Source organism: Crotalus tigris, unplaced genomic scaffold (genome assembly GCF_016545835.1).
Source record: "Crotalus tigris isolate CLP2741 ecotype Arizona unplaced genomic scaffold, ASM1654583v1 scf7180000017551.9496454, whole genome shotgun sequence".
NCBI lineage: Eukaryota > Metazoa > Chordata > Lepidosauria > Squamata > Viperidae > Crotalus > Crotalus tigris.
This window is the reverse complement of record NW_024096469.1, coordinates 8,968,422-8,992,509: the sequence shown is the minus strand read 5'-3', so window position 1 is coordinate 8,992,509 and position 24,088 is coordinate 8,968,422. Positions and strand designations below refer to the sequence as shown.

Below are 24,088 nucleotides of genomic sequence, written 5' to 3'. Positions count from 1 at the left end.
AATACATGCTCCTCCAGTTTCATTTATATGTATGTTTTAATTGGTTTTTAATTGTTTTGTTTCTATTGCATGCTGCCCAGAGTCACATCTGTGAGATGGGCGGCTGTATAAATTTGATAAACAGGCAAACAAATGCACATAGTTGCTGATGCCCAAGTTGTTGTTTTTTAATTTTAAATATATATTATCTTTTGCTTGAAACCAAATGATCCTTATTGCCAAGGACTTTTTCCCTGCCTTTCTAATGATTGATTCCTAAATCCAGCAGCTACTGGGGCAGTTTTTGATAGCAAGCTTTCACCTTCCCTAGCAAAGGAAATATTAGACAATTATTAAATGCCTTAAATCTATTAAGGGGTTGTGTCATCTTCTAGAAGTTTTAAGCTGTAACTCCCTCATTTTCTTGTTGTTGGCCATGTTGTCTGGGGCAATAGGAGTGAAAGTTGAGAGGCACCTATTTAAGCATGATGCTTGTCCAACTTGACTCCTATAGGAGCTAGTCCAGTGGTGGCAAACCTATGGCACAGGTGCCAGAGGCGGCACTCAGAGCCCTCTCTGTGGGCATGTGCACCATCGCCCCAGTCCTAGGCCTTCAGCTGGGTTTTATAAAACCTTTTCGCTTTAGGCCTCCATTGCTGTGTGCAAAAAAAAAAAAAAAGGTTCAGTCAGTCAATTTCAACTTCTCAGGGGGAAAAAAAAGATCTTGCAAAGTTGGAATTGATTGATTGAACTTTTTAGTCCCACCCTGTCTGCCATTACATCGCAGCCATGCCCACCCAATGGGCCACACCCAGTCAATGAGCCACACCCAGCCAATGGGCCACACCCACCCGGCACCCGACGATGCATAAGTGGGTTTTGGGTTGCAGTTTGGGCACTTGGTCTCTAAAAGGTTTGCCATCACTGAGCTAGTCCATACACATTTTCAGAAGGATTGAACTGCTTCCAATCAGAGAGGGAGAGAAACAAGGTCTGAGGTTGAATACAAAGCACATGCAGAAGATTAGAAGCCATAGGTGGAAGGCAACCCTAAGTTATGGCCACAGCCACCAGCTGAGATCCTTTGTGTGTTGTTTACCTATTTACGCAAACCATCAGTCTTCCATTTGGACATGTTTGCTGCTGTTTCGGAATTTGTCTGGAGATTCCTCTGTCATTACCGGAGTCAGGTGGTAAATTTTAAAAATAGCATTGAGCCACATTTTCATATTTCTGCCTTACAACCAAAATCAATATGCCTGATCTTTTTTGTATAATGAAGTGTATAGCTATTTGTGTTTAGCTTGTGCCAAATACCTTATCTTATTATCTTATCATCTTAATATTGCATTCCAATTTTGCTTTTCCTCTGGGACTTTAAGACTGTATATGGAAAGGGCTCTCTTATTTCATCTCCACAACAACTTGAGGCAGGTTCGACTGAAAAAACAGTGGCTGGCCTTAAGTCATCCAGTGAACCTTTTTAGACTAATGAGACTCGAATGGGCCTCCCCTGGCCACTACTTTTAACTACAATGCTTCGTTGGTCTTTGTCTCCTCTCACCAAACCAGGTTTTTTTTTGTGCACAGACAGCCTTCACAGCAAAGCTTCCCAAAGTGGATTGTGGGAGTCATGCACCATTCATTGCAGCTGAAACCACAATGGAGGAGACAGAGGGCCTCCTTCTCCATACTGAAGGTCAACCTCAGTATTGCTGAACAAATTCAAATCCAAGATCTTGGAGAATTGCTGCTAAGACAAACTCTTGGAAGTACCATGTATGGAGAATGAAGGATCTGGCTCACCAGAATTGAGCTTGTGATTTCCCCTATTTTGTGTGTTCCAAGAGCTGGCGGGAATCTGAGTCGTCCTGCCTATGCTTACGGCTGAGATTGTTCCATTTTGATTTTTTTTTAAAAAAAAAAGCCTGACTTCCCCACGGATGGGAGGTGGCGGAAATGAGTCAGGGCAGAATCTGGAATATGTTAAGAATGGAATCTGCCCCGCACTTGAGCCTGCTGGCTTTTCAAATTTCAGCACTAGTTACCTCACGCCGTGCAGTTTTATTGGTCAGATTGAAAATCCTACATGATTAGCAATCATCCTTGGGGCCAATTCTCCCATGAGCCACCCCTGCTGAAGAGGTTGCTGGAAACATTTCTTCTGCGGAGGCAGCTCCTTAGATTGGAAGGCTGGGTCTTCTGCTTTCCTTGGAAGGTGGCCGGGTTTCCTCCAGGCCCTTTCTTAGAGCTGCCTTTTCGGGAAGCCTTGCCAAGCAGAATGCTACGGTCCTTTCCATGCCTTTTGGGAGCTGCCAATGCCTGGCACACATGGTGAAGACCAAGCCGGGGGAGGAAAGGGCTGAGCCAGCATTGGGGCGGGGTGATACGAGCACAGAGGCATGGGACACATTTATTCAGTAGTTTGGGGCTGATGAGTTGCAGGTGAGCAGATAACACATGGTTTGGATTTCAGAGATTAAGGAGGAGGCGATTGGAAACATATTGCTGGCTAAGCCAGCTGTCTCATTCCAGGAGGGTGTGACCAGCAAAGAGCCAGAGCAGGCAGCCTTACCAGAAATCATACAGCAAGTCAAAAGCACAGGTCATCCAGTCCAGTCCCTGCAGTCAACTACAGGTCAAGCCAATCAGTCAAGACCACAAGCTGGCCACAGTCATACAGCAAATGTATTTCTTGTGGTTATTAAAGTTCCAGTGAGCAAAAAGCTCTGAGTGACTGAAGCCAGAGAGACAGGCTGTTTTTATGACTTCATGTGTAGCATAGATAATCACGGTAATTGCAACTTGGGAAGTCTCCTTCTCAAGACAGACCTCATGTACTAATTTTGCTTTTTGAAATGTGGTGTCTTCCAGATGTCTGAGATGGCATAACTCCCAAAGTTCCCTATGAGTTTTGTAGTCCTAACACATATGGAAGAGAATTTGGCTAAGAAGCCAGTTAACTGTTTTTTTAAAGCAAGTTGTTCTCTCTTAAATGTCCCTTCACTAGGACTTTGGAAATAAATAAAGGCCTATTTTATATGGCACTTATAAGTTCATTCTTTGTTATGGCTAAGTATAAGGTTAATGGTGAAAATGCTGCTGCTGCTGCTGTTATAGAAAGAAACAAAAAGTTCTTCAAAGCAGGAGGCCTCAACTGATCTTTCAACACCTTATTTTGTAATCAGTTTTGTCTCTGGCATGTGCATGTGAGGATCCCATCTATTTGAAAGCAGCCCTGGAACTCTGCAATCCCACTATCTAGCTCACCACAAACATACAAGAGAAAGGAAAAAGGAAAGGAAAGGAAAGGAAAGGAAAGGAAGGAAGATTCCTATTGCTTTCAAGTGTCTGCTTCCACATTTGCAAGTCACTCTCTTTCAGCCCAATTCACCATTCATGCTTGTTGTGAAAAACGGGAGGAAGAAAGAATAAGTTATGTGCACTGGCTCGAGTTATTCATAGAAAAAATAAAGGCAGGATTAAAAATAATTGAATTAAATAAATAAACTGCTTCAGCTCCTTCCAAGGGAAAGGTAGCTTGACGGGCTTTGCACATTTCCCTTATAATAATTGCTGGATTTTTTTCTGCATATAAGCAGAGAAATTATGATAAATAAGAAGATGAACAATAGAAAGAAAGCAGGTGAAATATTTAACAGAATAACAGAATTGGAAGGGACCTTGGAGATCTTCTAGTCCACTCCCCTGCTCAGGCAGGAGACACTATACCATTTCAGACAAATGGTTGTCCAATTTTTATTTCCCTTTTCCTTGGAATGGGGAATAAGGAATTTCTTATTTCTTCCAGATGGGCAATAATTATGTCTGCACAAATGACCTTGTCTTGTACAGGGTGGGGGAGCCCATTGGTTTACTCCCTACAATCAAGTTAAAATGCTACTCATCCATCCTTGAAGTGGCAGAAAAATGATACTGGTATAAAATATGCTGTTCCCACCCCGACTGCCAATCTCTACCCTCTGATTGTGATACCAAATGGAAGTATTCTGTTTGTTCTGTACAGGTCAAATTAAGAAAGCAGATGGATGGATTCCACCAGTTTTATTTCTCTCTCTTTCCCGTGATCACCAGCCAGCAGGAAATGCCCACCAATCAAGCTCTTTAATGTGGTCTGGAGAGGAAATGAGTTTTGAAAGATAGCTGGAGCCATTTGTCAAGATGTGGTGCTGAGGCAGCTGATTTGGGGGATGGTGAAGGCTGCCTGGGAAAACAGAAGAGGCACTGCTGGTGAAGGCCGGCCCATGATTGCCCAAACACAGTTAGGAGGGGTAGTGGGAAAAGGGGGAAATTGACTCCCCCCCTCCACTTTTTACCCACCAAAGTCCTGATGCAATGGAATTGGGAGAAGCCAATCTGTCAAGATCTGTCATGTAGTCCAGAAAACAGCTAGCAGATATGGGAGTGTGTGTGGATGTATGGCGAAGAAAGAGAGACCTGCTTCTCCACTCAGCCCCCCCCCCCAAATGCCTGTCAGCTATTTGGAGCACTAATTTTAAACTAGGGTTTAGTGCTCTTCTGAAAGAAAAATGCCTTCATATTCAGTTTGCTTTTGAACGTGGGTTTACCACTCTTTCAGAAAACAAAGCCATCTTTAAAAGTTACGTGGCTGAGCGCTGTGCTCCAGAGACTGGGAAAGCTCTCTTCCATTTTACTTCTCAGGGTCTGTCACGTGTACACATGATGCTTGTTTGCTGGTTTGTTTGTTTTTTAACAGCATTTGGGGTTTAGCGTTTTCCTGCAAGGGTGGCAAGCCCATGTTCAACAGGGGCTGAAAAACAGCTGAACATCTGAAAAATGGCTGAAGATTGCAACTTGAAGCAAGGAAGACCTGTTTCTGCCGTTTCACCCTGCAATCCACCCTCCCCCTATTTCTATCTTCAGAGATCTGCTGTTCAGGATCATTCATATCTCCAAGTTGGGATTTACACCTGGTTGTTACAGTCAAGTAGCCTGGTTTGAAAGAGCTGAGCTGTTTGCCTACACCAAGCAGAATGGTCTTAGAACAATGATGACATAAGTGTCAAAGATGACATGCCACAATGTTTTTGGTAACACACTAGCATTCGCTATCATCCTGATAACAATTATTTTGGAAAGCACGCCCCATTCTCAAGAACGCTCTCATGCAGCCTCCAAAAGTCATAGGAGAGGAACGTGCTTTCATGTGGCCTCAGAAAAATTGTGTGAAAATGGCTTGTGTTTTTGCACTGTTTTCAGAGGCTGCAAAGGCCACAAAAGAGCATTCTCTGAAGCTGCCTCCAGAATGAAAGCCTTGTGTGACCTGGAACTGGCTTGGGTAGGCCGCAAGGGCCGGTTAACAGAAAGAGAAGACCTCTTGAAGGTAAGCAGCACACAGCAGATCCTGGAGATCACAAGCATGATTGGATTGTATTTTTTTTATTTTAAAAAATAAATATATAAAGAATTACTTTTCTTTTGTTCCTGGGAGGAGTGTGTATGAGGAAGTGATATGCTTGCAGAATCAAGATAGACACATTCTGAATTTTTGACATGTCAAATCCAAAATGTTTGCCATCATAGTTCTAGAACATAATTTCCAAAGACTGGAGGCATGCAAGATTTGCCCATAGTAATCTAAAGTGACGTTGGGGTGTGGGGCAATACATCCTGACTTCAACAGTGAAACGCCTCAGATTGCATCCATGGTAAAAGTGTGACCTAGGAATGAGATGAAGGCAGCTGGGGCCTATCCATACCCTGTTCAAGTACACCTGGGGAAAAATCCCATGACTAATTGATCCAGGCCCAGCAGCTCAGGTTTTGTGGCCAAAATGAACATGTGTCCCTGAATATAGAATGTCATATAAGGGTTGAAGGCTGTTTCCACCCTATTTGTCGGGAGGCTTGATTCATACATCTAGTTTCCTTTTCCATATTTCATTTCCCTAATGATAAGCTATACATTAACAGTCAAATAATGATAAATGCTAAACTATACATTAAGAATCAAATAATGGTAATCAGAGTGTAGGAAGGGAGACATTTGCAGGAGAAATCTAATAGCCTGGAGTGAGCATTAACTCCTCATCTATCTGTAGCTCTTTCTTGCTAATGTTTTCTCCTCCAACCCCCTGGGGACATGATCAGTTTCTTTTCCTCCAGCAAATTTCTGGTAGAATTTAGACATGAACAACCTGGGAAAAAGAGTAGAAATATGCAGGAAAATATTGGCAAGTGCATAATCGACCCTGTATCTACTTACTCTCCCTCGCAAACATCCTAAACCATTCTTGGCTTATTTTTCTCCAGGCAAGTTAAACCTACTTTGGACAAGTTGACAGTTAGCACCTGTAAGATATTTTATGGCTTGAGTTGACCAACAAATGGTACTTTTCCCTCAGCCATAAAAAAATATACAACAGCAATATATTGAACAAGCCACCATTTGCTGCTTTTTGTTGTCACCGGAAATCAGTTGCCAAAAGCTATTAACACATTCTACTTTGCAGTACTTTGAAAGGCGGTCCTTTAGCTAGAATGTGAAAGAAATGCATATGCAAAGGGATAATAAGCACCTCCCCTTCATCAGCAGACCAAGCTAGCTCACAACTTGTTCTCCCTAGTTACTTCTCCAGCAGCAAATAAAGACTAGAGAGATATCTAACGCTTCTTACTATGAAGTTTTTAAGGAAAAAATTCCTAACTGTCAGAGCAACGTGGTGGGTGTTTCATCACTGGAGTCTTTCGAGAAGAGACTGGACAGCCACTTGTCCGGAATGGTATGGGGTCTTCTGCTTGAGCAGAGGGTAGGGTAGAAGGTCTCCAAAATTCCTTTCAGCTCTATTATTCTGTTCACAAGAAATGATCATTCTCCACAAGGGTCTTTTCTGCATGGAAGATTGAAAGAGGTTTAATGCAGGATCTAGCCTTTCAGAGATCTGCTCGTTTTGAAGCCCACGTTGCACCTAAGTTCTCTCCCCAATGCTTTCAGAAATGCCCATTCATTTTATCAAAACGTAAAGATATTTTACTTGAGATTTATTCCGTCCATTTCATCAGGAAGCTTTCCCCACTGCCCTTGATGACATCAAGATTATGGGCTTCGCAAGTTTGGGGGTACTAGTACTTTTAAAGGGCACTGATTGGGAAAAGCTGGCCCAAGGGACAGGCAAGATATGAGCAAACCAGATGGTTCTGAGTAGCTAATATCCCTCTCTTGGAATTAAAGGAATAAACTGAATAGGACAGAGAAGGTGGTTGGAGGTAATATCTGACCCAGCATTTTGACAGGCCAGCAAAAGTGCTGAGAAGCCACCATTAGCCTCCCATCCCTGGAGTATTTGAGATGCAGAGATGATTGATATTAAAATTAAATTTAAAACTGGGTAAACAGCATAATTTCATAATTCCAAAGAAGAGTCTTACTTATCGCATATTTCATGGTGGCAGGAATTCTCTGGAGTGACTTTCTAGTGGATTAAAATAATTGAAAGCCTTTAAATGTTGAATAGCACTATGGCTTCTTCCACATATCTGCTGGCTATTGAGGGTGTAGCCAAACCCTTTGGGGGATTAAAATGAGTAGAACTTGAAGATGTTTTAGCAAGTGATGAAAGTGGATTTTATTCCATGATGCGCAATTCTTAATAATTTTAATAATTATTATTACTTCAGGATTAATTATTTCAGCATTTGGGACTAGTAGCATCCTACAAAGTCATCTTTTCCTTATGTGTGTTCATTCTTGGACCCAGGAATTTGGGGAGGGGGTGTTCACTTTTGGAATAGTGAATATGCTGGGAATTCTAAGAACATGTTCTGGCCATTGCACCAATAGTTGTTGTGGAGGAAAAGATTGCCTGTTTATTAAGATTGCCTGTTGTGCTTATGAACAGTGAGGAAGCATTAATTTAGCAGAAAGCAAAGATTGCCTATCCCTGCTGTTACCAGCCCTGAGTTGCAAAATTCTAGATGACCACTGGACGCAGATGCAGTTGCATTCTGAAAAACCTACTCTTTACTGCCTTCTACTGGTCACCTGGAGTTTTTCATACTCAGTATGGCAGCTTATTCATCACCAGTCTCTCTTACTTTTTCAGATGATCCCTCTCTCACTTCCAGCTTATCTTTCTCTCTCTATCTCTTTTTTTGTCTGGGCAGGGAACATCCTTCCAAAGAAAGTCATGGGCTACAAGTAAACACTACAGTTTATTTACTAAAGATGCCCATGGGATTTTCCTGGAAACCAACGTCTTCTGATGACTAAAAATAATATTGAAGATGGAGTGGTTTGCAACTTTCCAGCTTCCTAATTATTTATTTTTTAATTAAAAGAGTTTCCTAGGCATGAAAATAAAAATACTCATATAAGACAAAGAGCCTAGTGGGTATCAAAGGGGCTATTGGCAAGCAGATGCTATTCATGCATGCCATGTTGGAGACTTCAGACTTTCACAAATATTTAAATATCATTATGCATCCACATTTTCTTCCTAGTTTTCTCACTGCAGAAAAGAATTTTTTTCCCCACCTGTTCTTCACCTCTGTCCCATCTTTGCAGCTATAAAACAGCAAGTTGTTTGTTGGTTGGTTTACAATATTTGTAAACACCCCCTCAATTATGAGATTCTGGGTGGTGTACAAAAAAGCAAGAGAATAAAACAATAAAATTGAAAAAATGAACAAGCCAACAACAAAAACCATATACTCACAGATGGAATGCCCACAATTAGTTGATTCAATTAGAGCAAAAACTACAGGAGCCAGCATGTTCTCACTGTGTTAAGTCCTTCCAACAATGGCGAATGATGAAGATACATCTCTCACAGAACAACTCTTTATTTCGTTTTCAGCCAAAACACCATCAATGAGCAAAGGCACGCAGGCCTCTTTTTATATGTCCAGATCCCCGGGCAAAATGGCAACAACCCGGGCGCTTTTGCGCCTTGAGCATGCGCACAAGCCTGGCGCCACTCAGTCTGGTCCCGGGCAGCTTCTGGAATGCCCGGGACCATTGCAACGTCCCGAGCCTGCTTTTGCAGGCTCAGGACACAACACACTGCCTTGCAGAAAGCAAGAAGGGTGCATGCCACATGGGCCCCTGGGAAGCATATTCTAGGTCAGGATTCCCCAAAGTGGTCAATATCAACCCCAAAGGTTGATCAGACTATCCAAGTGCTTTATGTTGCCGTTATCGTTAAAGTCATATTTATTAAAATATTTTCATATAATGAATGTTTGGGGATTGGTAATCTGAAGCTTCATGAAGGGACCGATGAGCTAAAGTGTTTGGGGACTTCTGTTCTATAGCAGGGTGATGTAGGCTAGCTTTATGTTGGCTATGAAAAAAGGACAAATTTGATGGTTAGGAATCAATAGGGAAAGAATCAAAACTAAATTGCTAAATATCATAATGCTTTGATACATATTTAAGGTGTGACCATTAGGGTACAGGTAGTCCCTGACTTACAACCATTTGTTTAGTTTATGTTTTAAAACAGCAGTAATTGTTCCGGGGAATGTTGGTACATGCATTGGAGACAGTGTTTAAAAGCGCTGGCTGTATTCAGGTAGTCTTTGACTTACAACATTCATTTAGTGACCGTTTGAAGATACAATGGCACTGAAAACAGTGACTTATGACTGTTTTCACACATGTGACTGTTGCAGCCTCCTCATGGTCACATGATCAAAATGCAGACGCTTGGCAACTGGCAGGTATTTATACCGTTGCAGTGTCCCTGGGGTCATGTGATCCCCTTTTGTGATCTTCTGATCAGCAAAGTCAACAGGGAAGCCAGATTCTAACTTAACAATTGCAGTGATTCACTTAAGAAATGTGGCAAGAAAGTTTGTAAAATGGGGCAAAATTCACTTAACAAATTTCTCACTTAGAGCAATGGAAATGTTGAGCTCAGTTGTGGCTGGAAGTTGAGGATCGTCTGTATTATATACCCTTCTATTTGCCCCATCTCCAGACAGTATAAAGGTACTAAAAATCTAACCATCTACTAAAAAAAAAAAATAACCAAACTTTTTAGGGGAATGGAACATTTTCTGTCTGAGGAAAGACTATGATGTTTGTGCATTTTATGGAGCAAATAATACATACATGCATACATACATACATACATACATACATACATACATAAAGATATGTTCTAAGTTCATAAAATGATACAGGGTATTGTAAATGAAAGGAATGTGGAGAAGATGTCATTTCCTCATAATACTAGAATCTGAATGGTGGGAGATACAAAACAGACAAAAGAAATATGCTCCACTTAAAGTATGGAATTTATTGCCAGAAGGGATGGTTTTAAAAGGGGATGAGAGAAATTTATGGAGGATATTTATCAATGGTTAGTAGACATGATGGCTATCTGCAACCTCTGGATCACAGGCAACACGTCTCCAAATCCAAGTCACTCAAGAGATGGGCGGAAGGGAGTTATTTTCCTTCCATTAGAACTTATGACAGGTATCTGCTTAGCAACTGAAAGAACAGAACACCAGACCACAAGTCTTTGGTTGGATTCAGTGTGGCTCTTTTTCTCTTCCCATGGAATTTTCTAGAAAACCATTACTTAGAAATCTGCAGGTGAAGTATCAGTAAATGAGAGTAAGCTGACTTCAGCCCTCCTCTATAGTATTATATCTGTGATCTAACTGTGAGATAAGCACAACGATCCCCACACTGTCTTCTTCTCAAGATGAGTCCATACATGCTGATTCATCACTCAATAACTGAAAAATGAAGTGATGACCCACAAATATAAAGCAGGCATCACAGATCAAACTTCAGGCCCGAAGTGCTTTCATATCACCTGACTTCATTTCTTTAAATAGTCAGCTACCCAATCATCTGACAGCCACTGAGTGATGAGATGATATCAGATAATACATAGGCATCTGTGAAGCATCCCTAAGAAGACTTTTTTTTTCAGAATCTAAGCAATCTTTCAAGCACTTTCCGGGCACTGTTAAGCATCCTTTCCTGTGGCTATTTATCTAGGCAATTTCCAGCTGCATGGAAGTACAAAGTATAAAGAAGAACAACATGATCAAATTCCACTGGCATTGTTTAACTGTTTCTGCTTTTCATGACTAAATGAAGAAGATTCTTGTCTTCTTTTTTTAGGATTTGCTTTGTTGTTGTATGCTGATCTGGGGTTTCAATTTCTACAGTAAGAGAATATTGAATGTTTAACAGCCTTCCACAATTTGCTATCCACCAGATATGCTGGGACATGTCAGCTGGAAATACTGCCAGTTGCAGTTCTAACATACCTGCAGAATGTCAAAGCATTTTGTTTTAGCCCAATAACTTCAAGAACTTTGCTTAATGTCTTATGGATTCTTAATGCTTAATTTAAAAAAAAAAATCTTTGAAAAAACTTTGCTTGTTTTTGCATGTCTGGCATCTTGCATTCCTAAGTTTAGGTTTGTGCAGAAGAATAATGTACTGTGATCTTCGATGCATGTAAGTATCAGACTTAGATTCCATTAATCTGTAATCACCGTCCACTTGACATTCACTGTAAAGTATACGGATATGCAGCATTTGGATCTCAAGTTAGAAAGGTCCTAATCTGCTATTTACTAAAGTTATTAATCTGCTAGTAATTCTGATGAAGCCAAGTGCCAGCTTGGTTTCATCCGATTCCCGATTCTTCTAACTCAGTCAACAAACTCCTTTATTTGATGCTATGACCTTCCAAAGGACTACAGATAGTCTTTCACTTATGACAATATTTGGGACCAGAATTTTTGTTGCTAAATGAGGTGATTTCTGCCTAACTGTACTACCTTTTTTTAAAACCATGATTGTTAAGCAAATCACTGCAGTTGCTAAGTGAATTTATTTATTTTATTTATTTATGAGACTTATATACCGCTTTAAGTGCAAGCACTCTCTAAGCGGTGTACACCAGTAAGCAATGTATATATATATTTACATTGCCCCCAACAATCTGGGTCCTCATTTTACCTACCTCGGAAGGATGGAAGGCTGAGTCAACCTTGAATCACAAGTGAATCTAGCTTACCCCATTGACTTTGCTTGTTGGAAGCCAGCTGGGAAGATTGCAAATGCTGATCACATGACCTCAGGATGATGCAACCATTGTAAATACATGCCGGTTGCCAAGTGCCCAAATTTGGATCATGTGACTAAGAGGGATGCGGAGAGGGTTTATAAGGGCAGGAACCAGTCGTAAGACACTTTTTTCCCCCAGTGCTGTTGTAACTTCAAAGTTTGCTAAACAAATGATTATAAGTGAGGATTACCTGTATAGAATTATTATTTCTTGTATGTAACGCTAGACCAGAGAGATTTGGTTTCTCACGTGAACTCATTGAACTGCACCTACAATTGCTCACAGACCAGCATTTGGAGAAGGTATTGTTTAGGGCAGGGGTAGGCAACTTTGACAACTTTATGACCTGTGGACTTCAACTCCCAGAATTCCTGAGCAAGCATGGGTGGTTCAGGAATTCTGGAAGTGGAAGTCGAAGTCCACAGGTCATAAAGTTGTTCATCCTTGGTTCAGGTTGTGCAGCAGGCAGTGTAGGCCCAGAGGTTTTTCAAGGTGTGTCATTTGAGTTTCATAAGCAGGCCCTTTGTTAAAGGGACAACAGCAATATCTGCTCACAGCAGACGTTGATACAAAGGTTCTTGATGGTCATTTACAGCATGTTGGCTTCTAATACTACTTCCTAGTAGGAGCAGCATACCTCCCAAAAAACCAACTATGAAGAACAATAGTGGAAGAAATGTATGGTTCTGCTCCTGCTTGCAGCCACTGGTGTCCACAAGGACATCAAAGGGAGGCAAGTGTTGAATTGTGTATGCCCTGCTACCAGGGCACACACGCTGCAGATTAACATACATCTAACATGCCTGAGATGATGGAACACCAGTACAAGAGGGTGGCATTCTCATCATGAAAGCAGTGTGCATCTGTGATCATTTTGGCCTCATTGGGACTTGTCCCAGATCTTGTTACTCTAAACCTCTCTGAGGCATCTGATTGGCTTTTATGCAAAACAATGTTGGATTAAGGTGGACCCTGGCCTCATTCTGTAAGGCTATTCTTAGATCTTTCAGATGGTGCTTGGCAAGGTGAGACAGAGCTGCAAAGACAATGCAATAATTTTAAACAAACAAGGAATAAACTGAGACAAAAGCTCACCAACTCACTCACTCTGGTAATAAAGTTTTCTGTTTGGTATGGGTAGAGTGAGAGCTTAACAGTGTTGACCTTGGAGCCAAATGTGTGGGAGAGACAAGGGAAAATAATTACCAGCTGTGGACAGACACATTCTGGAAGGGATCAGAAATATTTATTGCTGGGGATAACTGGCCCAAAGTTACAATTTCAGTACTTCTTCCTCCAACCACTAGCTTGCTTTTCCTTATCCATTTCCCTATTTTGGGTAAGAAAGTGAAATCCCCTTTTGGCAGAAGGTGTAGATGAAACAGCTGTAGTCTGAGCATCCTAAAAAGCCAGCAAGTTCTGACACTCACATTCAGATGACTTGCCTTTCCTTTACTCCTACTTGCCCTATTCTGGGGGGGTGGGTGGGTGGGGAAGTCATTCAGGTCACCAAAAAGCAAGATAAATTATAGTGATCTACAGATCATGCCTCAGGAATAATAAATCAGCTTAAAAAATTGGTGAGAGACAACACGGGAAGAAATCCAGAGAAGAACAAAGACTTTGAAAAACAAAACTACGCCAGAGTCAAAGAAATTTGGCTCAAGAATTCAGACACAGAAACTGTTCTAAAAGACAGCTACTGGGCAATTGTGATGCAAACACATAGTAGTAAGGCCAGTACTAGATACTGTTCCTGTTGCAAACACCTTTTAAAGAGACACACTCAAGCTTTCCTTAGCCCCAGCTGTAACCATCACTGACTAGCAATAAGGGCTAACTTTCACACAAATGTTTGCCCCTGTGTGCCACTGTATTCAGGGAGACTTTTTCGCAAGTAAGTGCTCTGTACCATTCTCTGACACTCACAACACAGCTTTGTATTGCTTTCTGCCAGCTGAAAACCCTGGCATTGCTTAGAGCTAGCGGGATCTCAGCGGCTTTGCTGGGTTAAATAGGCCCCGGGGCCCTGAATTTCTGGCATCAGAACTTCATTCTCTGAGGAGAGTTTCTCCAAGAAACTCATGATAATCTTGAAGATCTCTCCACAGAATGAGTTGACTACAGGTAGTCCTCGACATAGTGACCGTTCATTTAGTGACCGTTCAAAGTTACAACGGCACTGAAAAAGGTGACTTACGACCGTTTTTCACACTTATGATTGTTGTGGCATTCCCATGGTCACGTGATTTACATTCAGAATGCTTGGCATCTGACTTGTATTTATGAAGGTTGAAGCATCCCTGGATCATGTGATCCCCTTTTGTGATCTTCTGATAAGCAAAGTCAATGAGGAAACCAGATTCATTTAACAACCGTGTGACTAACTTAACAACTGCAGTGATTCATTTAACAACCATGGCAAGAAAAGTCGTAAAATGGGGCAAACTCACTTAACAAATGTTTCACTTAGCAACAGAAATTTTGGGTTCAGTTGTGGTCGTAACTCAAGGACTATCTGTACATCAGAGAGGGCTGAGGGCATTGGCTGCAGACATGCAAATTACCACTAGGTGGTAGCAAATGGCTACAGAAAACTCTGCCATTTTGTTTCCATCTTCTGGTTGTCTAGAATTTTGCAGGCCATCTAGGGGAGGCCTATCTCATGGAACAGATTTTAGATATTAGTAAAAGACCAGAGATAAGTAGAAGTTCCTTTTTTTTTAACTCCAAGGAAGGGTAATGAACTTAAGATGTTCTGCCTATCTCAAATGACAAAATAACTGGGTTGGCACTGAGCATTAATCTCCTTAGTCATGGTGAAGCCATGTGTTACTCCTTCTTTTGCAGGGAAGTGTGTTGGGCCTGATTACTTCATTTAGGCCTCCTTGCTGTCATTTAGGATTTATTCTTGACTAATACATGCTGTCTGATGATAATCAGAGCATGGCTATCAAGCCATTTGTAAGTCAACGGATGGTAGGTTGTTGCTAAAGCAATGAGAGAAGAGTCAAGCTGATTGAACTTTGGTTATAAGAGTTACTACATCTGGACATTGTAAAGTGCACCATTTGTTGTATTGCTGGCTTGAATCTGATATAATTGCACTGAAGGAGTAAAAACTAGAGAAGAAGGCCTTAAGTCCTTAGGGCATTCCTTACCCTGTACTGTAGGACAGTGTTTCCCAAACTTGACAATTTTAAGGTATGAGGACTGCTGGCTGTGGAATTCTGGGAGTTGAAGTCCACATGCCTTAAAATTGTCAAGTTTGGGAAACACTGCTGTAGGATGTAGGATATCCTTAACATTGTTACCTCATCCTTGTGCAATCAAAGACTCATGCTATATATATAGTCCTTGACTGAGAAGCACAACTGGGTCCAAAGTTTCTATTGCTAAGCAAGACAGTTGAGGGAGTTTTCCCCCATTTCTTGCCACATTTGTTAAGCAAATCACTGCAGTTAAGTTAATAACATGGTTGTTAAGTGAATATGGGTGAAGGTTTATACATACGTTGTATATAGCATGTTTAAATGTGTGCTATATATGTGCACACTTTTGAGAGCAAGCAACTAAATTTCATTTTTAATGTGTGCCGATATGCCCATAGTAAAAAAATGACAATAAAGGTGTTGACTTTGCTTGTCAGAGGGTCGCAAAAGGTGATCACATGACCCTGGGACATTAACCGTGACAAATACATGCCAGTCGCCAAAAATATAGGCTTATCTGAAAGACCATTCACAAGAGAGATACAACTTTGTATGGAAAAGATGGGTAAATTTTGTTCAGAACAAATATGGGATTAGAAAGTATTATTTAGCTTTTGAATAACTTATTGTATAAAGCTGTTATGTTTAGATTTGTTGATTTTATTGTAATGGAGTTAAAGGGGTTTAAAAACTTTTTAGGATTTATGTACAATTGTTTGATGTTTATTTAATTTTTTATGGTTTTTTGTTGTTTTTAGCTCTGTATTCAGCTCTGGGAAGGGGGGGTAGTGGGAGGGGGGAGGGAGAGAGGTGGGGAGGGATTTTATTGTAAAATGTTTATAAAAATTTCAATTAAAAAAAAAAACATGCCAGTCGCCAAGTGTTTGAATTTTGATCACGTGACCCTGGAGATGCTGCAATGGTTGTAAATGTCAACCTCCGGCTGAGAAGCCCACCTAAACTAACCCAACTAAAGGCAGTAGGGTTCATTTTTTTTCAGTACTGTTGTAACTTCGAACAATGACTAAATAAATGGTTGTAAGTTGATTATTACCTATATACAATCTACATTTTTATACATTAAGTTCTGCAATGCATATATCAACATTTCCCAGAACAATATCTGCTGCTTTTAAAACCTCCCTCTACAGTGTCTTCCTAAATATATATATATATATATATATATATATATATATATATATATATATATATATATATATATATATATTCTCTTCCTAGTCTCCTTTATTTTCAGGAGAGATGGACAACTTTTATGGATCAGTTGTCTTTGCTGGTGGCAGCCAAAATCTGAAGGCATGAAGCCCAGGCTTGTAGACCTGAATACAATAGACACAGTTCTTTTCTGCCCTTATTCGCATTGTTTGTTTTGTTTTGTTTGGTATTGTAAAAATAAGACCCAGGAAAAAGTTATTTTCCCCCTGCATTCAGCACATCCCCTCTTATCCTTTTCTCTAGTCAAGTGAGAGAAAATAAATTGGCCTGGTTCATATATAACACTAAGCCAGATTTTTAAACCATGGATTTTTAAACAAACCTTAATGATGCAATCACACTGTGAAAAGCAAACAAGCCACCTTATTGCTTAGCATAATGAATGAACAAGATAGGGAAAAGAAACACATGGCATTTTTCCTCTTTATTTTCTCTTCCAGCAAGATTTTCAACATATGCCTACTCAGAAGTAAGTCTTACTTGTAATGACTCAGAACAGCAGGCAGACCATAATTAATTAAATTCAGATTTTAAAAAAACAATAACACTATTTCCTTTGCTTCCTGTCCCATCTTGCTTTACTCAAATGGACCAGATAGGCACTCAAAAGCACTATTTATTTTCTTTTTCCTTTGTTTGAATTTCCCTCTTTTTCTCCCCTTAGAGAACTCCTAACGGGGCAACTTCCATTATTTGAATTTCCATCCTGTGGAAGACCTACCACAGGGACCACTGAGTGCAGGGGACAGATTGTCTTCTCCAAAACCAAATAATCATTCTTCTTTTGCTTCTTGGTACCATATGGTTCTTCTTGCTCACTCTTCCTGGTAGCAGTGTTGAGTGTATCAAGCTGCTGCACAGAGTCCCGTCACAGATGCAGTGAGGTGTTCTGGGTGACAAATCAGGATGGCATCTGAAGATGGCCTCACCCCAATTAACTGCTGTCTTATTCTAGTGCCTTGGCTGAAGTCACTGCTTGTTTTCAGCTAACGGTGGGAACTGGCCTTGCTCGGAGATGATTCTGACAGTGTTCCAACTGATGTAGCCCAAATGAAAAGAAATGTTATGTGTGAAGCTAGGGAAAAAAAATGGAATAAATAGATAAAGGAAAAAAAAACCTCTGAAGATTAGACAATTCTAATCAGAATTAACTTTGGAAATTTCAATTATTTGATTCGAATGACTAATGCACACTAACTGTCTCTCCCACTGTTAGACTCTAAGAGGCTAATAATGGCTCAGGTGGATACAGCCAGGATAATGTAATACAAGTGTTTGGTTTGTACTACTGGTCATGGAGAAGCTATTTTCATTTTGAAGATGTTCATCAGAACATTTCCATTGTTGCAGCAAAGACTCAGAAAATGCCCAGACTTATTAGGGAGTCTTGAGCTGTCATGAGAATTATAGTTAGTCACAAAATGATTTCTTTGGCCAGCCACAAAATATTTGAAGTCCAAAGATTTAATATCTGAAAATGAAAAGAACAGATAAAAACAGGATATCACAATAACAAATGTTTTTGTGTGACTTATGTTATTGAGTCCTGTAGTGTTACTCATTCAGATCATTTCCATCCACCCAATATGAGTCACTTCATATTTTAGCAACAGTCTTTGGGATGGGGTTTTATTTCAGATTATTTGAATTCACTTGAGTGGAACTGAATTTAGACTTGGGGAAACCTGATCTGTGCAGATGTTAAATAACATTGATTTGATTTCAGTGGTTTCGGTCAAAGTATTTCTTCCAGCCGCTTCCAAATGTCAAAATTAAGTCTATTTAAATAAGGTTCCACTGGACTATAGGAGTTACAAGGCAATTAAAATGGAGATGGTTTATGGAAAGTTTTTTTTTTATTACTACTTGGCAGGAATGGACTAAATTTAACTGATGGGTAGAATTGTGTTCTTGGGCTGGGAGGCTGAACTGATTAGAATTGAAAGAGATAACTTGTTGTCCAAATTTTCCCTTATTTCCAATTGGTTCTTGTTCACATTCTTTTCTTGTTTTAAAGGAACACCCTTTTCAGTTAGGGGGAAATAAGGGTGGAGGCATTACCTGACTAAAAGAAGACCATTGCTATTGATTCTTGCCCTGTAGGTGAAATAAAGCAATTGACTGGAAGCTTTTGTTTCCCATGCAAATACCTTTCATCTAAAGCCCAAGCAATAAGAAAGGATGATTCAGGGGCCTCCAGGGAGGGGAGGGGTCCTTTTGTTGTACATGTCTGCAGAGAAAGGTCAATGTGTCTATTAGACAAAAGACTCTTAAACTATTCCATACACTTTTCCCATATAATCTCCCCGGCACACATTTAGCAGCAGTGGGGCTCCCTCTTTCTCTCCTTCTCCTCTTCCTTTCTGCTGGATCCCTTTGAGTCATTGCCTAGAAGCAATCTTGAGATTTATATAAACTAGGCAACCCATTTCACAAATTGCTAAACGAGTATCACCAAAGTCCCTCTGCGAGAAAAAGAAGTAATCCCAACATCCCGTTTTGTTCCACTGTTTAATTAGTGAACAAAAGTCCTTGATTCTTTGAAAGTTTAAACAGGTCTGTTTGTTTGACTCACAGTTTTGAGGGCTGAGAACAGGACATGAAATAAAATTACTGCTGATTATGACCACCCAACCCAGATTATCAATCATTTTCAAGCACATTTCAAGTCTGTGGCACCACATGATCATCACCTGCACATTTTGCATTGAATAGCCTCTGTGTCTCTCTGACTGAAACCAGCACGAAAACTTTTTTCACAAAAACATTGTCCTTGAAATTTAAATATAGCCAAAGGGGCAAGGAATGAACTCTAGATCCCAGAGCAATGCTTCACTTGGATGATAGGCCGACAACATATTGAATTAAGACTCAGTACATATTTATTTATTTATTTATTTATAAAATTTACTGGCCACCCATTTTACCATAGGGTAACTCTGGATGGCTTACAGTTACCTATACAGTTAAAACATAAAAAGTTAAAATCAGACATTAAAACCAAGGACACATGGGGAGGGTGGGGGCAGGGGAGGGGAAGATGGGATCTGTTATTACTCAATCAACCACCTCCCTTTAAATGGTTTATGTGATCCCTTCAAGTTAAATTTATCATCCTTGGTTTATGTTCCTAAAACCATAACTCAATCCAAAGTGCTGTATCATTTTAGCCATCTTAAGGATCTGTAGAACTACTAACATTTGATCTCAAAATGTCGGCAGCTAATTGATGTGTTCTGAGTAGGATCTAGAGGGAAAGAATATGCAAGAATTTGTCTCCTTGCCCCCATAGCAGACATCAACATAACATCTAGTTGTATCTGCTCTCACTGGTTCTCCTGTCTACCTTTTCTTGGAAAGGTAGCTGTGGAGGCTCCCTATCAATGCACACGCAGCCGTGTGTGAAATAGTGCATTAGGGCTGAGTTTAGTCATTTGGTGTTCTATTGTTGGGATGAGTAAAAAGTAGACAGACGGGGTAATGATTTGTAGTACATTTCTCATTTACATCACTTAATAATAGCAACAACAAAATAACCCCTCCTAAATTATTCTGCTGAGGTAAAAAGGGGGGGCAGGGCCCTTGTGAGGAAGAATGGGTTTATTTTATTTTATTTTTTTTGAATGGAGCTGTGACTCGGCTCCCTTCTGATTTTCAAAACAGATTACTGAGCCAAGAATTCTAGAATGCTAAATGTAAGCTGTTCTTTTATTTTCTTTTGCATCAGGCTCCCATTGGTGGGTCTGAAGGCCAACAAAAGAATCAAATCCTGCAGGCCGGTCCTATGAAAAGCAGTTTGTGTGCCCCATACTGGGCTCCTTCAAGAGCTGGGCTGGATTTTCTGAACAGTTTTAATGATTGCTCCCTGAAATATAGGAAGAGTTTGATAGGTATCAAAGGAAAGCAGGAGGAAAAAAGTGTTGACGGGGAGGGCAAAAACTGAGGGAGAAATGGTGGAGGCTGGCTAGTGAGCAAGGAGGAGGAGGAGGAGGAAGAGGAGGAGGAGGAGGAGGAGACATCCCTGCGCCTCTCAGCACTTCCCAAGCACACCCTTAGTCAGGCCCATTTTTCTAACTTCCCCTCCAAGTTAATGGGTGATGAAGCGGAACAGATTTTACATGCCTCAAGGCTGTCTTAGGACTGTATTGGGATGCAGGGAGTGGGAAAGGAGGGGAGGGGAGGGGAGAATACTATTTAAATGCTATGACAAACTTGCCTCTCTCATGGGTTGATGGGGAGTTGCATGATTGTGCTATGGTAAGATAAAGCTTCGGAGGGGGTATTGAGTAGCACTTGTGAGGGGAAAAAAAGATTATTTTTTTTTACTATAGAGAGAAATTGAAATGAAGGGAGAGGGGAAGAAAGGCAAGAAGCACAGGATTTGCAGAAGAGCTAATGCACAAGAGTAGCAGGAGAGATGTGTGTCTGTGCAGGGGACACAGGAAGAAATGCACAACTAATGAAGGATGGATTTTCTATGGCAGTGGTTCTCAACCTTTTTAATGCCGCAACCCCCAACTGGTCGTAAGTCGAGGACTACTCAACCGGTCGTAAGTCGAGGACTACTCAACTGGTGCAGCACCGTTTGCAGAATGGGACCTTTGGCGGGCTCAGCAGGGCAGAGACAGCCTGGACAATTCCTATTGGCTTTTGAAAGCCAATAGAATTACTCTATTCAAGAGAGTCTATTCTATTGGCTTTCAAAAGCCAATAGAATAAAAGGGAGTAGCACAGCTAAGGAAAAGGGGAAAAAAATGGTGGGCTGCGTTGTTTGGCGACCCCCGTGAAATGGTCGTTCGACCCCAAATGGGGTCCCGACCCAGAGGTTGAGAACCACTGCTCTATGGAGTAACAGAATAACAGAGTTGGAAGGGACCTTGAAAGTCTTCTAATCCAGCCCTCTGCTCAAGCAGGAGACCCTATACCATTTCAGACAAATGGTTGTCCAGTCTCTTCTTAAAAACCTCTAGAGTTGGAGCACTCACAACCTCTGGAGGCAAGGTCACCAGAGTTATACAATGCATGTAAAAGCAGGAATGGAGGAATGGAGAAGCTAATAAAAAGTGGAGTTTACAGGATGAAGGCAAACCTGATGAGGTATGCAGCCCAGAAGAGGCATTTAAACAAACAGGAAAGGTAACAAGCAGAACACATCTGCTGGTCCTCTTCCTTGGGTTTCTGAAGATGTTGTCCCTCCAATTTCAGCCTTGTAGTTCTAAGCCTCTTGGGCTGAATGGGGAGGGGGGGCAAGGATACACTTGCATTTAATTGAGAGGGGAAAAAAGCTGACCACTCAAAATAAGTTTGCATTCCCATGTCAAGCATCCCAGCAAAGTAAAATATAAAACCTAAACGTCTGCTTTTACATGCATTGTATTACTGTAGTGTTGAAAGAAAAGTCTTCATCATGATTCATCCAAGTTGGGGACTGCTTTAGAAAGAAGGTTGCAGTTTATTGGAGAGGAGAGCCAGCAAGATGGTTCTGGCAGGAAAGAGGAGAGAAAAAGGACTGAGCACATGTGGGTAGTAGGTTTTTATACCCTCTCCGAGCCTTTTGTTTGAAGTAGTTTCCTGTTCCTGTTTCAGGCTTTGTATTTCCTGTGTCACGTATTCTGACCTGAGTCTGGGTGTGCCTTTCTGGTATTCTTGATGGTGGTGGGTTAATCCTATTATGTCCCAAAGGTTATATCCTGCTTCTCTGATGCTAATGACTCCTAGAGTTTGGGTGGGATATGCAGATTTTAGGTGTCTTTGTCTTCCTAAGCTTCTAGCTCCAACTTTCCTGATGGTGACCTGCTTGGCCTGAATATTAAGCAGAGTTTCAGTTAGCAAGCAATACAAGAATTGCATTTAAGCACTAATAGAGCATTGTTAACTCATTCCATTTACACTAAGTCTGTCCAGCCTTGGCAATTTTAAGAGCTGTGGACTTCGACTCCCAGAATTCCCCAGCCAGCATGGCTGACTGCAGAATTCTGGGAGTTGAAGTCCCAAGTCTTTAAGCTGCCAAGGTTGGACATGCCTGATTTAGAACAATTGGGATAGTCTGTGGACCACAGAAGCTTACAGGCCCAGCAGCTTTATACAGCCCTTGCTCTCTATTTTTTAATTTGCACTGCATGTTCATGAAAAAGGTACAGGGCCTTGATCACACAGGGCCACATTGACTTTTTTGATTCCCCTCCCCCATGGACAGCCCTGTATTTGTACCATAATTGTAGTACAGCTGAAAACCTGTAAGGGATTTGTTGGAGGGATTCAATCCTAAAGTGTGGGTGTAATTCTAAGACTTAAACATTTAATTATAATTCAAAAGTACTACTTGACTGTCAACATCAATTCATTTTCTTTAAATTACTTAGCTTTTGAAGCCCAATTTGAGGCCCCTTGTCAACACAGTTTTACCAAAATAAAACATTGAAGGGAACTTTCAATTTCCATTGGTGGAAGATCCACACAGAAGTTAAGAAAACCTTGTGAAAATCTTAAGAACATTTAAAAGTCATTCAGCCTCGTACATTAAAGTACCAAAAGTCTATTTGGAAAAGAGAGAAAACAACCAGAAAATGCAAAAAAAAAAAAAAATTACATAAAAGGAGCATTCTAAATAAATCTACAGTCTATTTAACTTAGTCAATGGCAGGTCATGTACTTGAGTGACATTGGGTTATACCACATAAGAAATTGGCTCAAACGCTCAGTCAAGGTTTCAATCAGATATTTTAAGAAGCATTCTGGCCTCCAGTGTTCCCTAGGAACAGTCAGGCTGAAAGCAAAGTCACATGTTTATGGGAATCTGAGATCAATAAAACTATGCTGATTTATCCAATAGTGGAACATCCCCCCTTTGTGATGTCAGAGGCTAACCAACAAATCAGAAAATAATGTACTGGTTGGACCACTTCTTAACAATTCCATTTGTGTGTGTGTGTGTGTGTGTGTGTGTGTGTGTGTGTGTGTGTATGTGTGTATTCATTCCAGCCAGGTGGGCTGATTTTAAAAATGAGCTAGAGAAATATTGGAGAACAAAGGATAAGATCTAACCTATGCACGTCATCTGGCAGGATGCCTGCTGTTCACCAGATACTCTAGGGGGCAATGTTGAGCCACCTAAGAATATAGTGTTTTGTCACATGTACACATGGTATATTAGACATGTCTGTGATGTGCACATATAAAAGCATTCAGTGATGTAGACTGCAATATGAAAAATGTTGCATTTTGATGTCACTAGCTTTTGTGTATTCTTCTGAATTGACTTTCTATGAAACTTAGTTGAAAATACTTGGTTTTGCAACAATGAAATAATGGTGCAAGTTATACCCTAATTTGTGGTTCTCTTCCTAACCAAAATATGTCAAGTTTTTTGACCAATAAACAAAGACAATAAATTTCACTCCAAAATATTGCTATTTGGTTCCACAAATTAAAAACAGTGTTAAAATGACTTTCATATTGGCTTATTTGAAAAATAAAAAGTCAGTGTAAATTTATTTTATTTTTTTATATATAAATTCAAATGGATCACAAAGTTCTTAATTGTGTTAAATTTTCCACTATCAAAGGAACTGAGGTTTTACA

General features: G+C 40.5%; 1 long non-coding RNA gene across 1 annotated transcript in view; it reads left to right on the top strand.

The window, feature by feature from the left end:
• The first annotated feature begins 874 nt into the window (after positions 1-874).
• LOC120309389 overlaps positions 875-24,088 on the top strand; it is a 42,425-nt gene continuing 19,211 nt past the window's right edge. The window contains exon 1 of the long non-coding RNA XR_005557076.1: positions 875-5,344. This is a non-coding gene — a long non-coding RNA (uncharacterized LOC120309389). The remainder of the gene's footprint in view (positions 5,345-24,088) is intronic.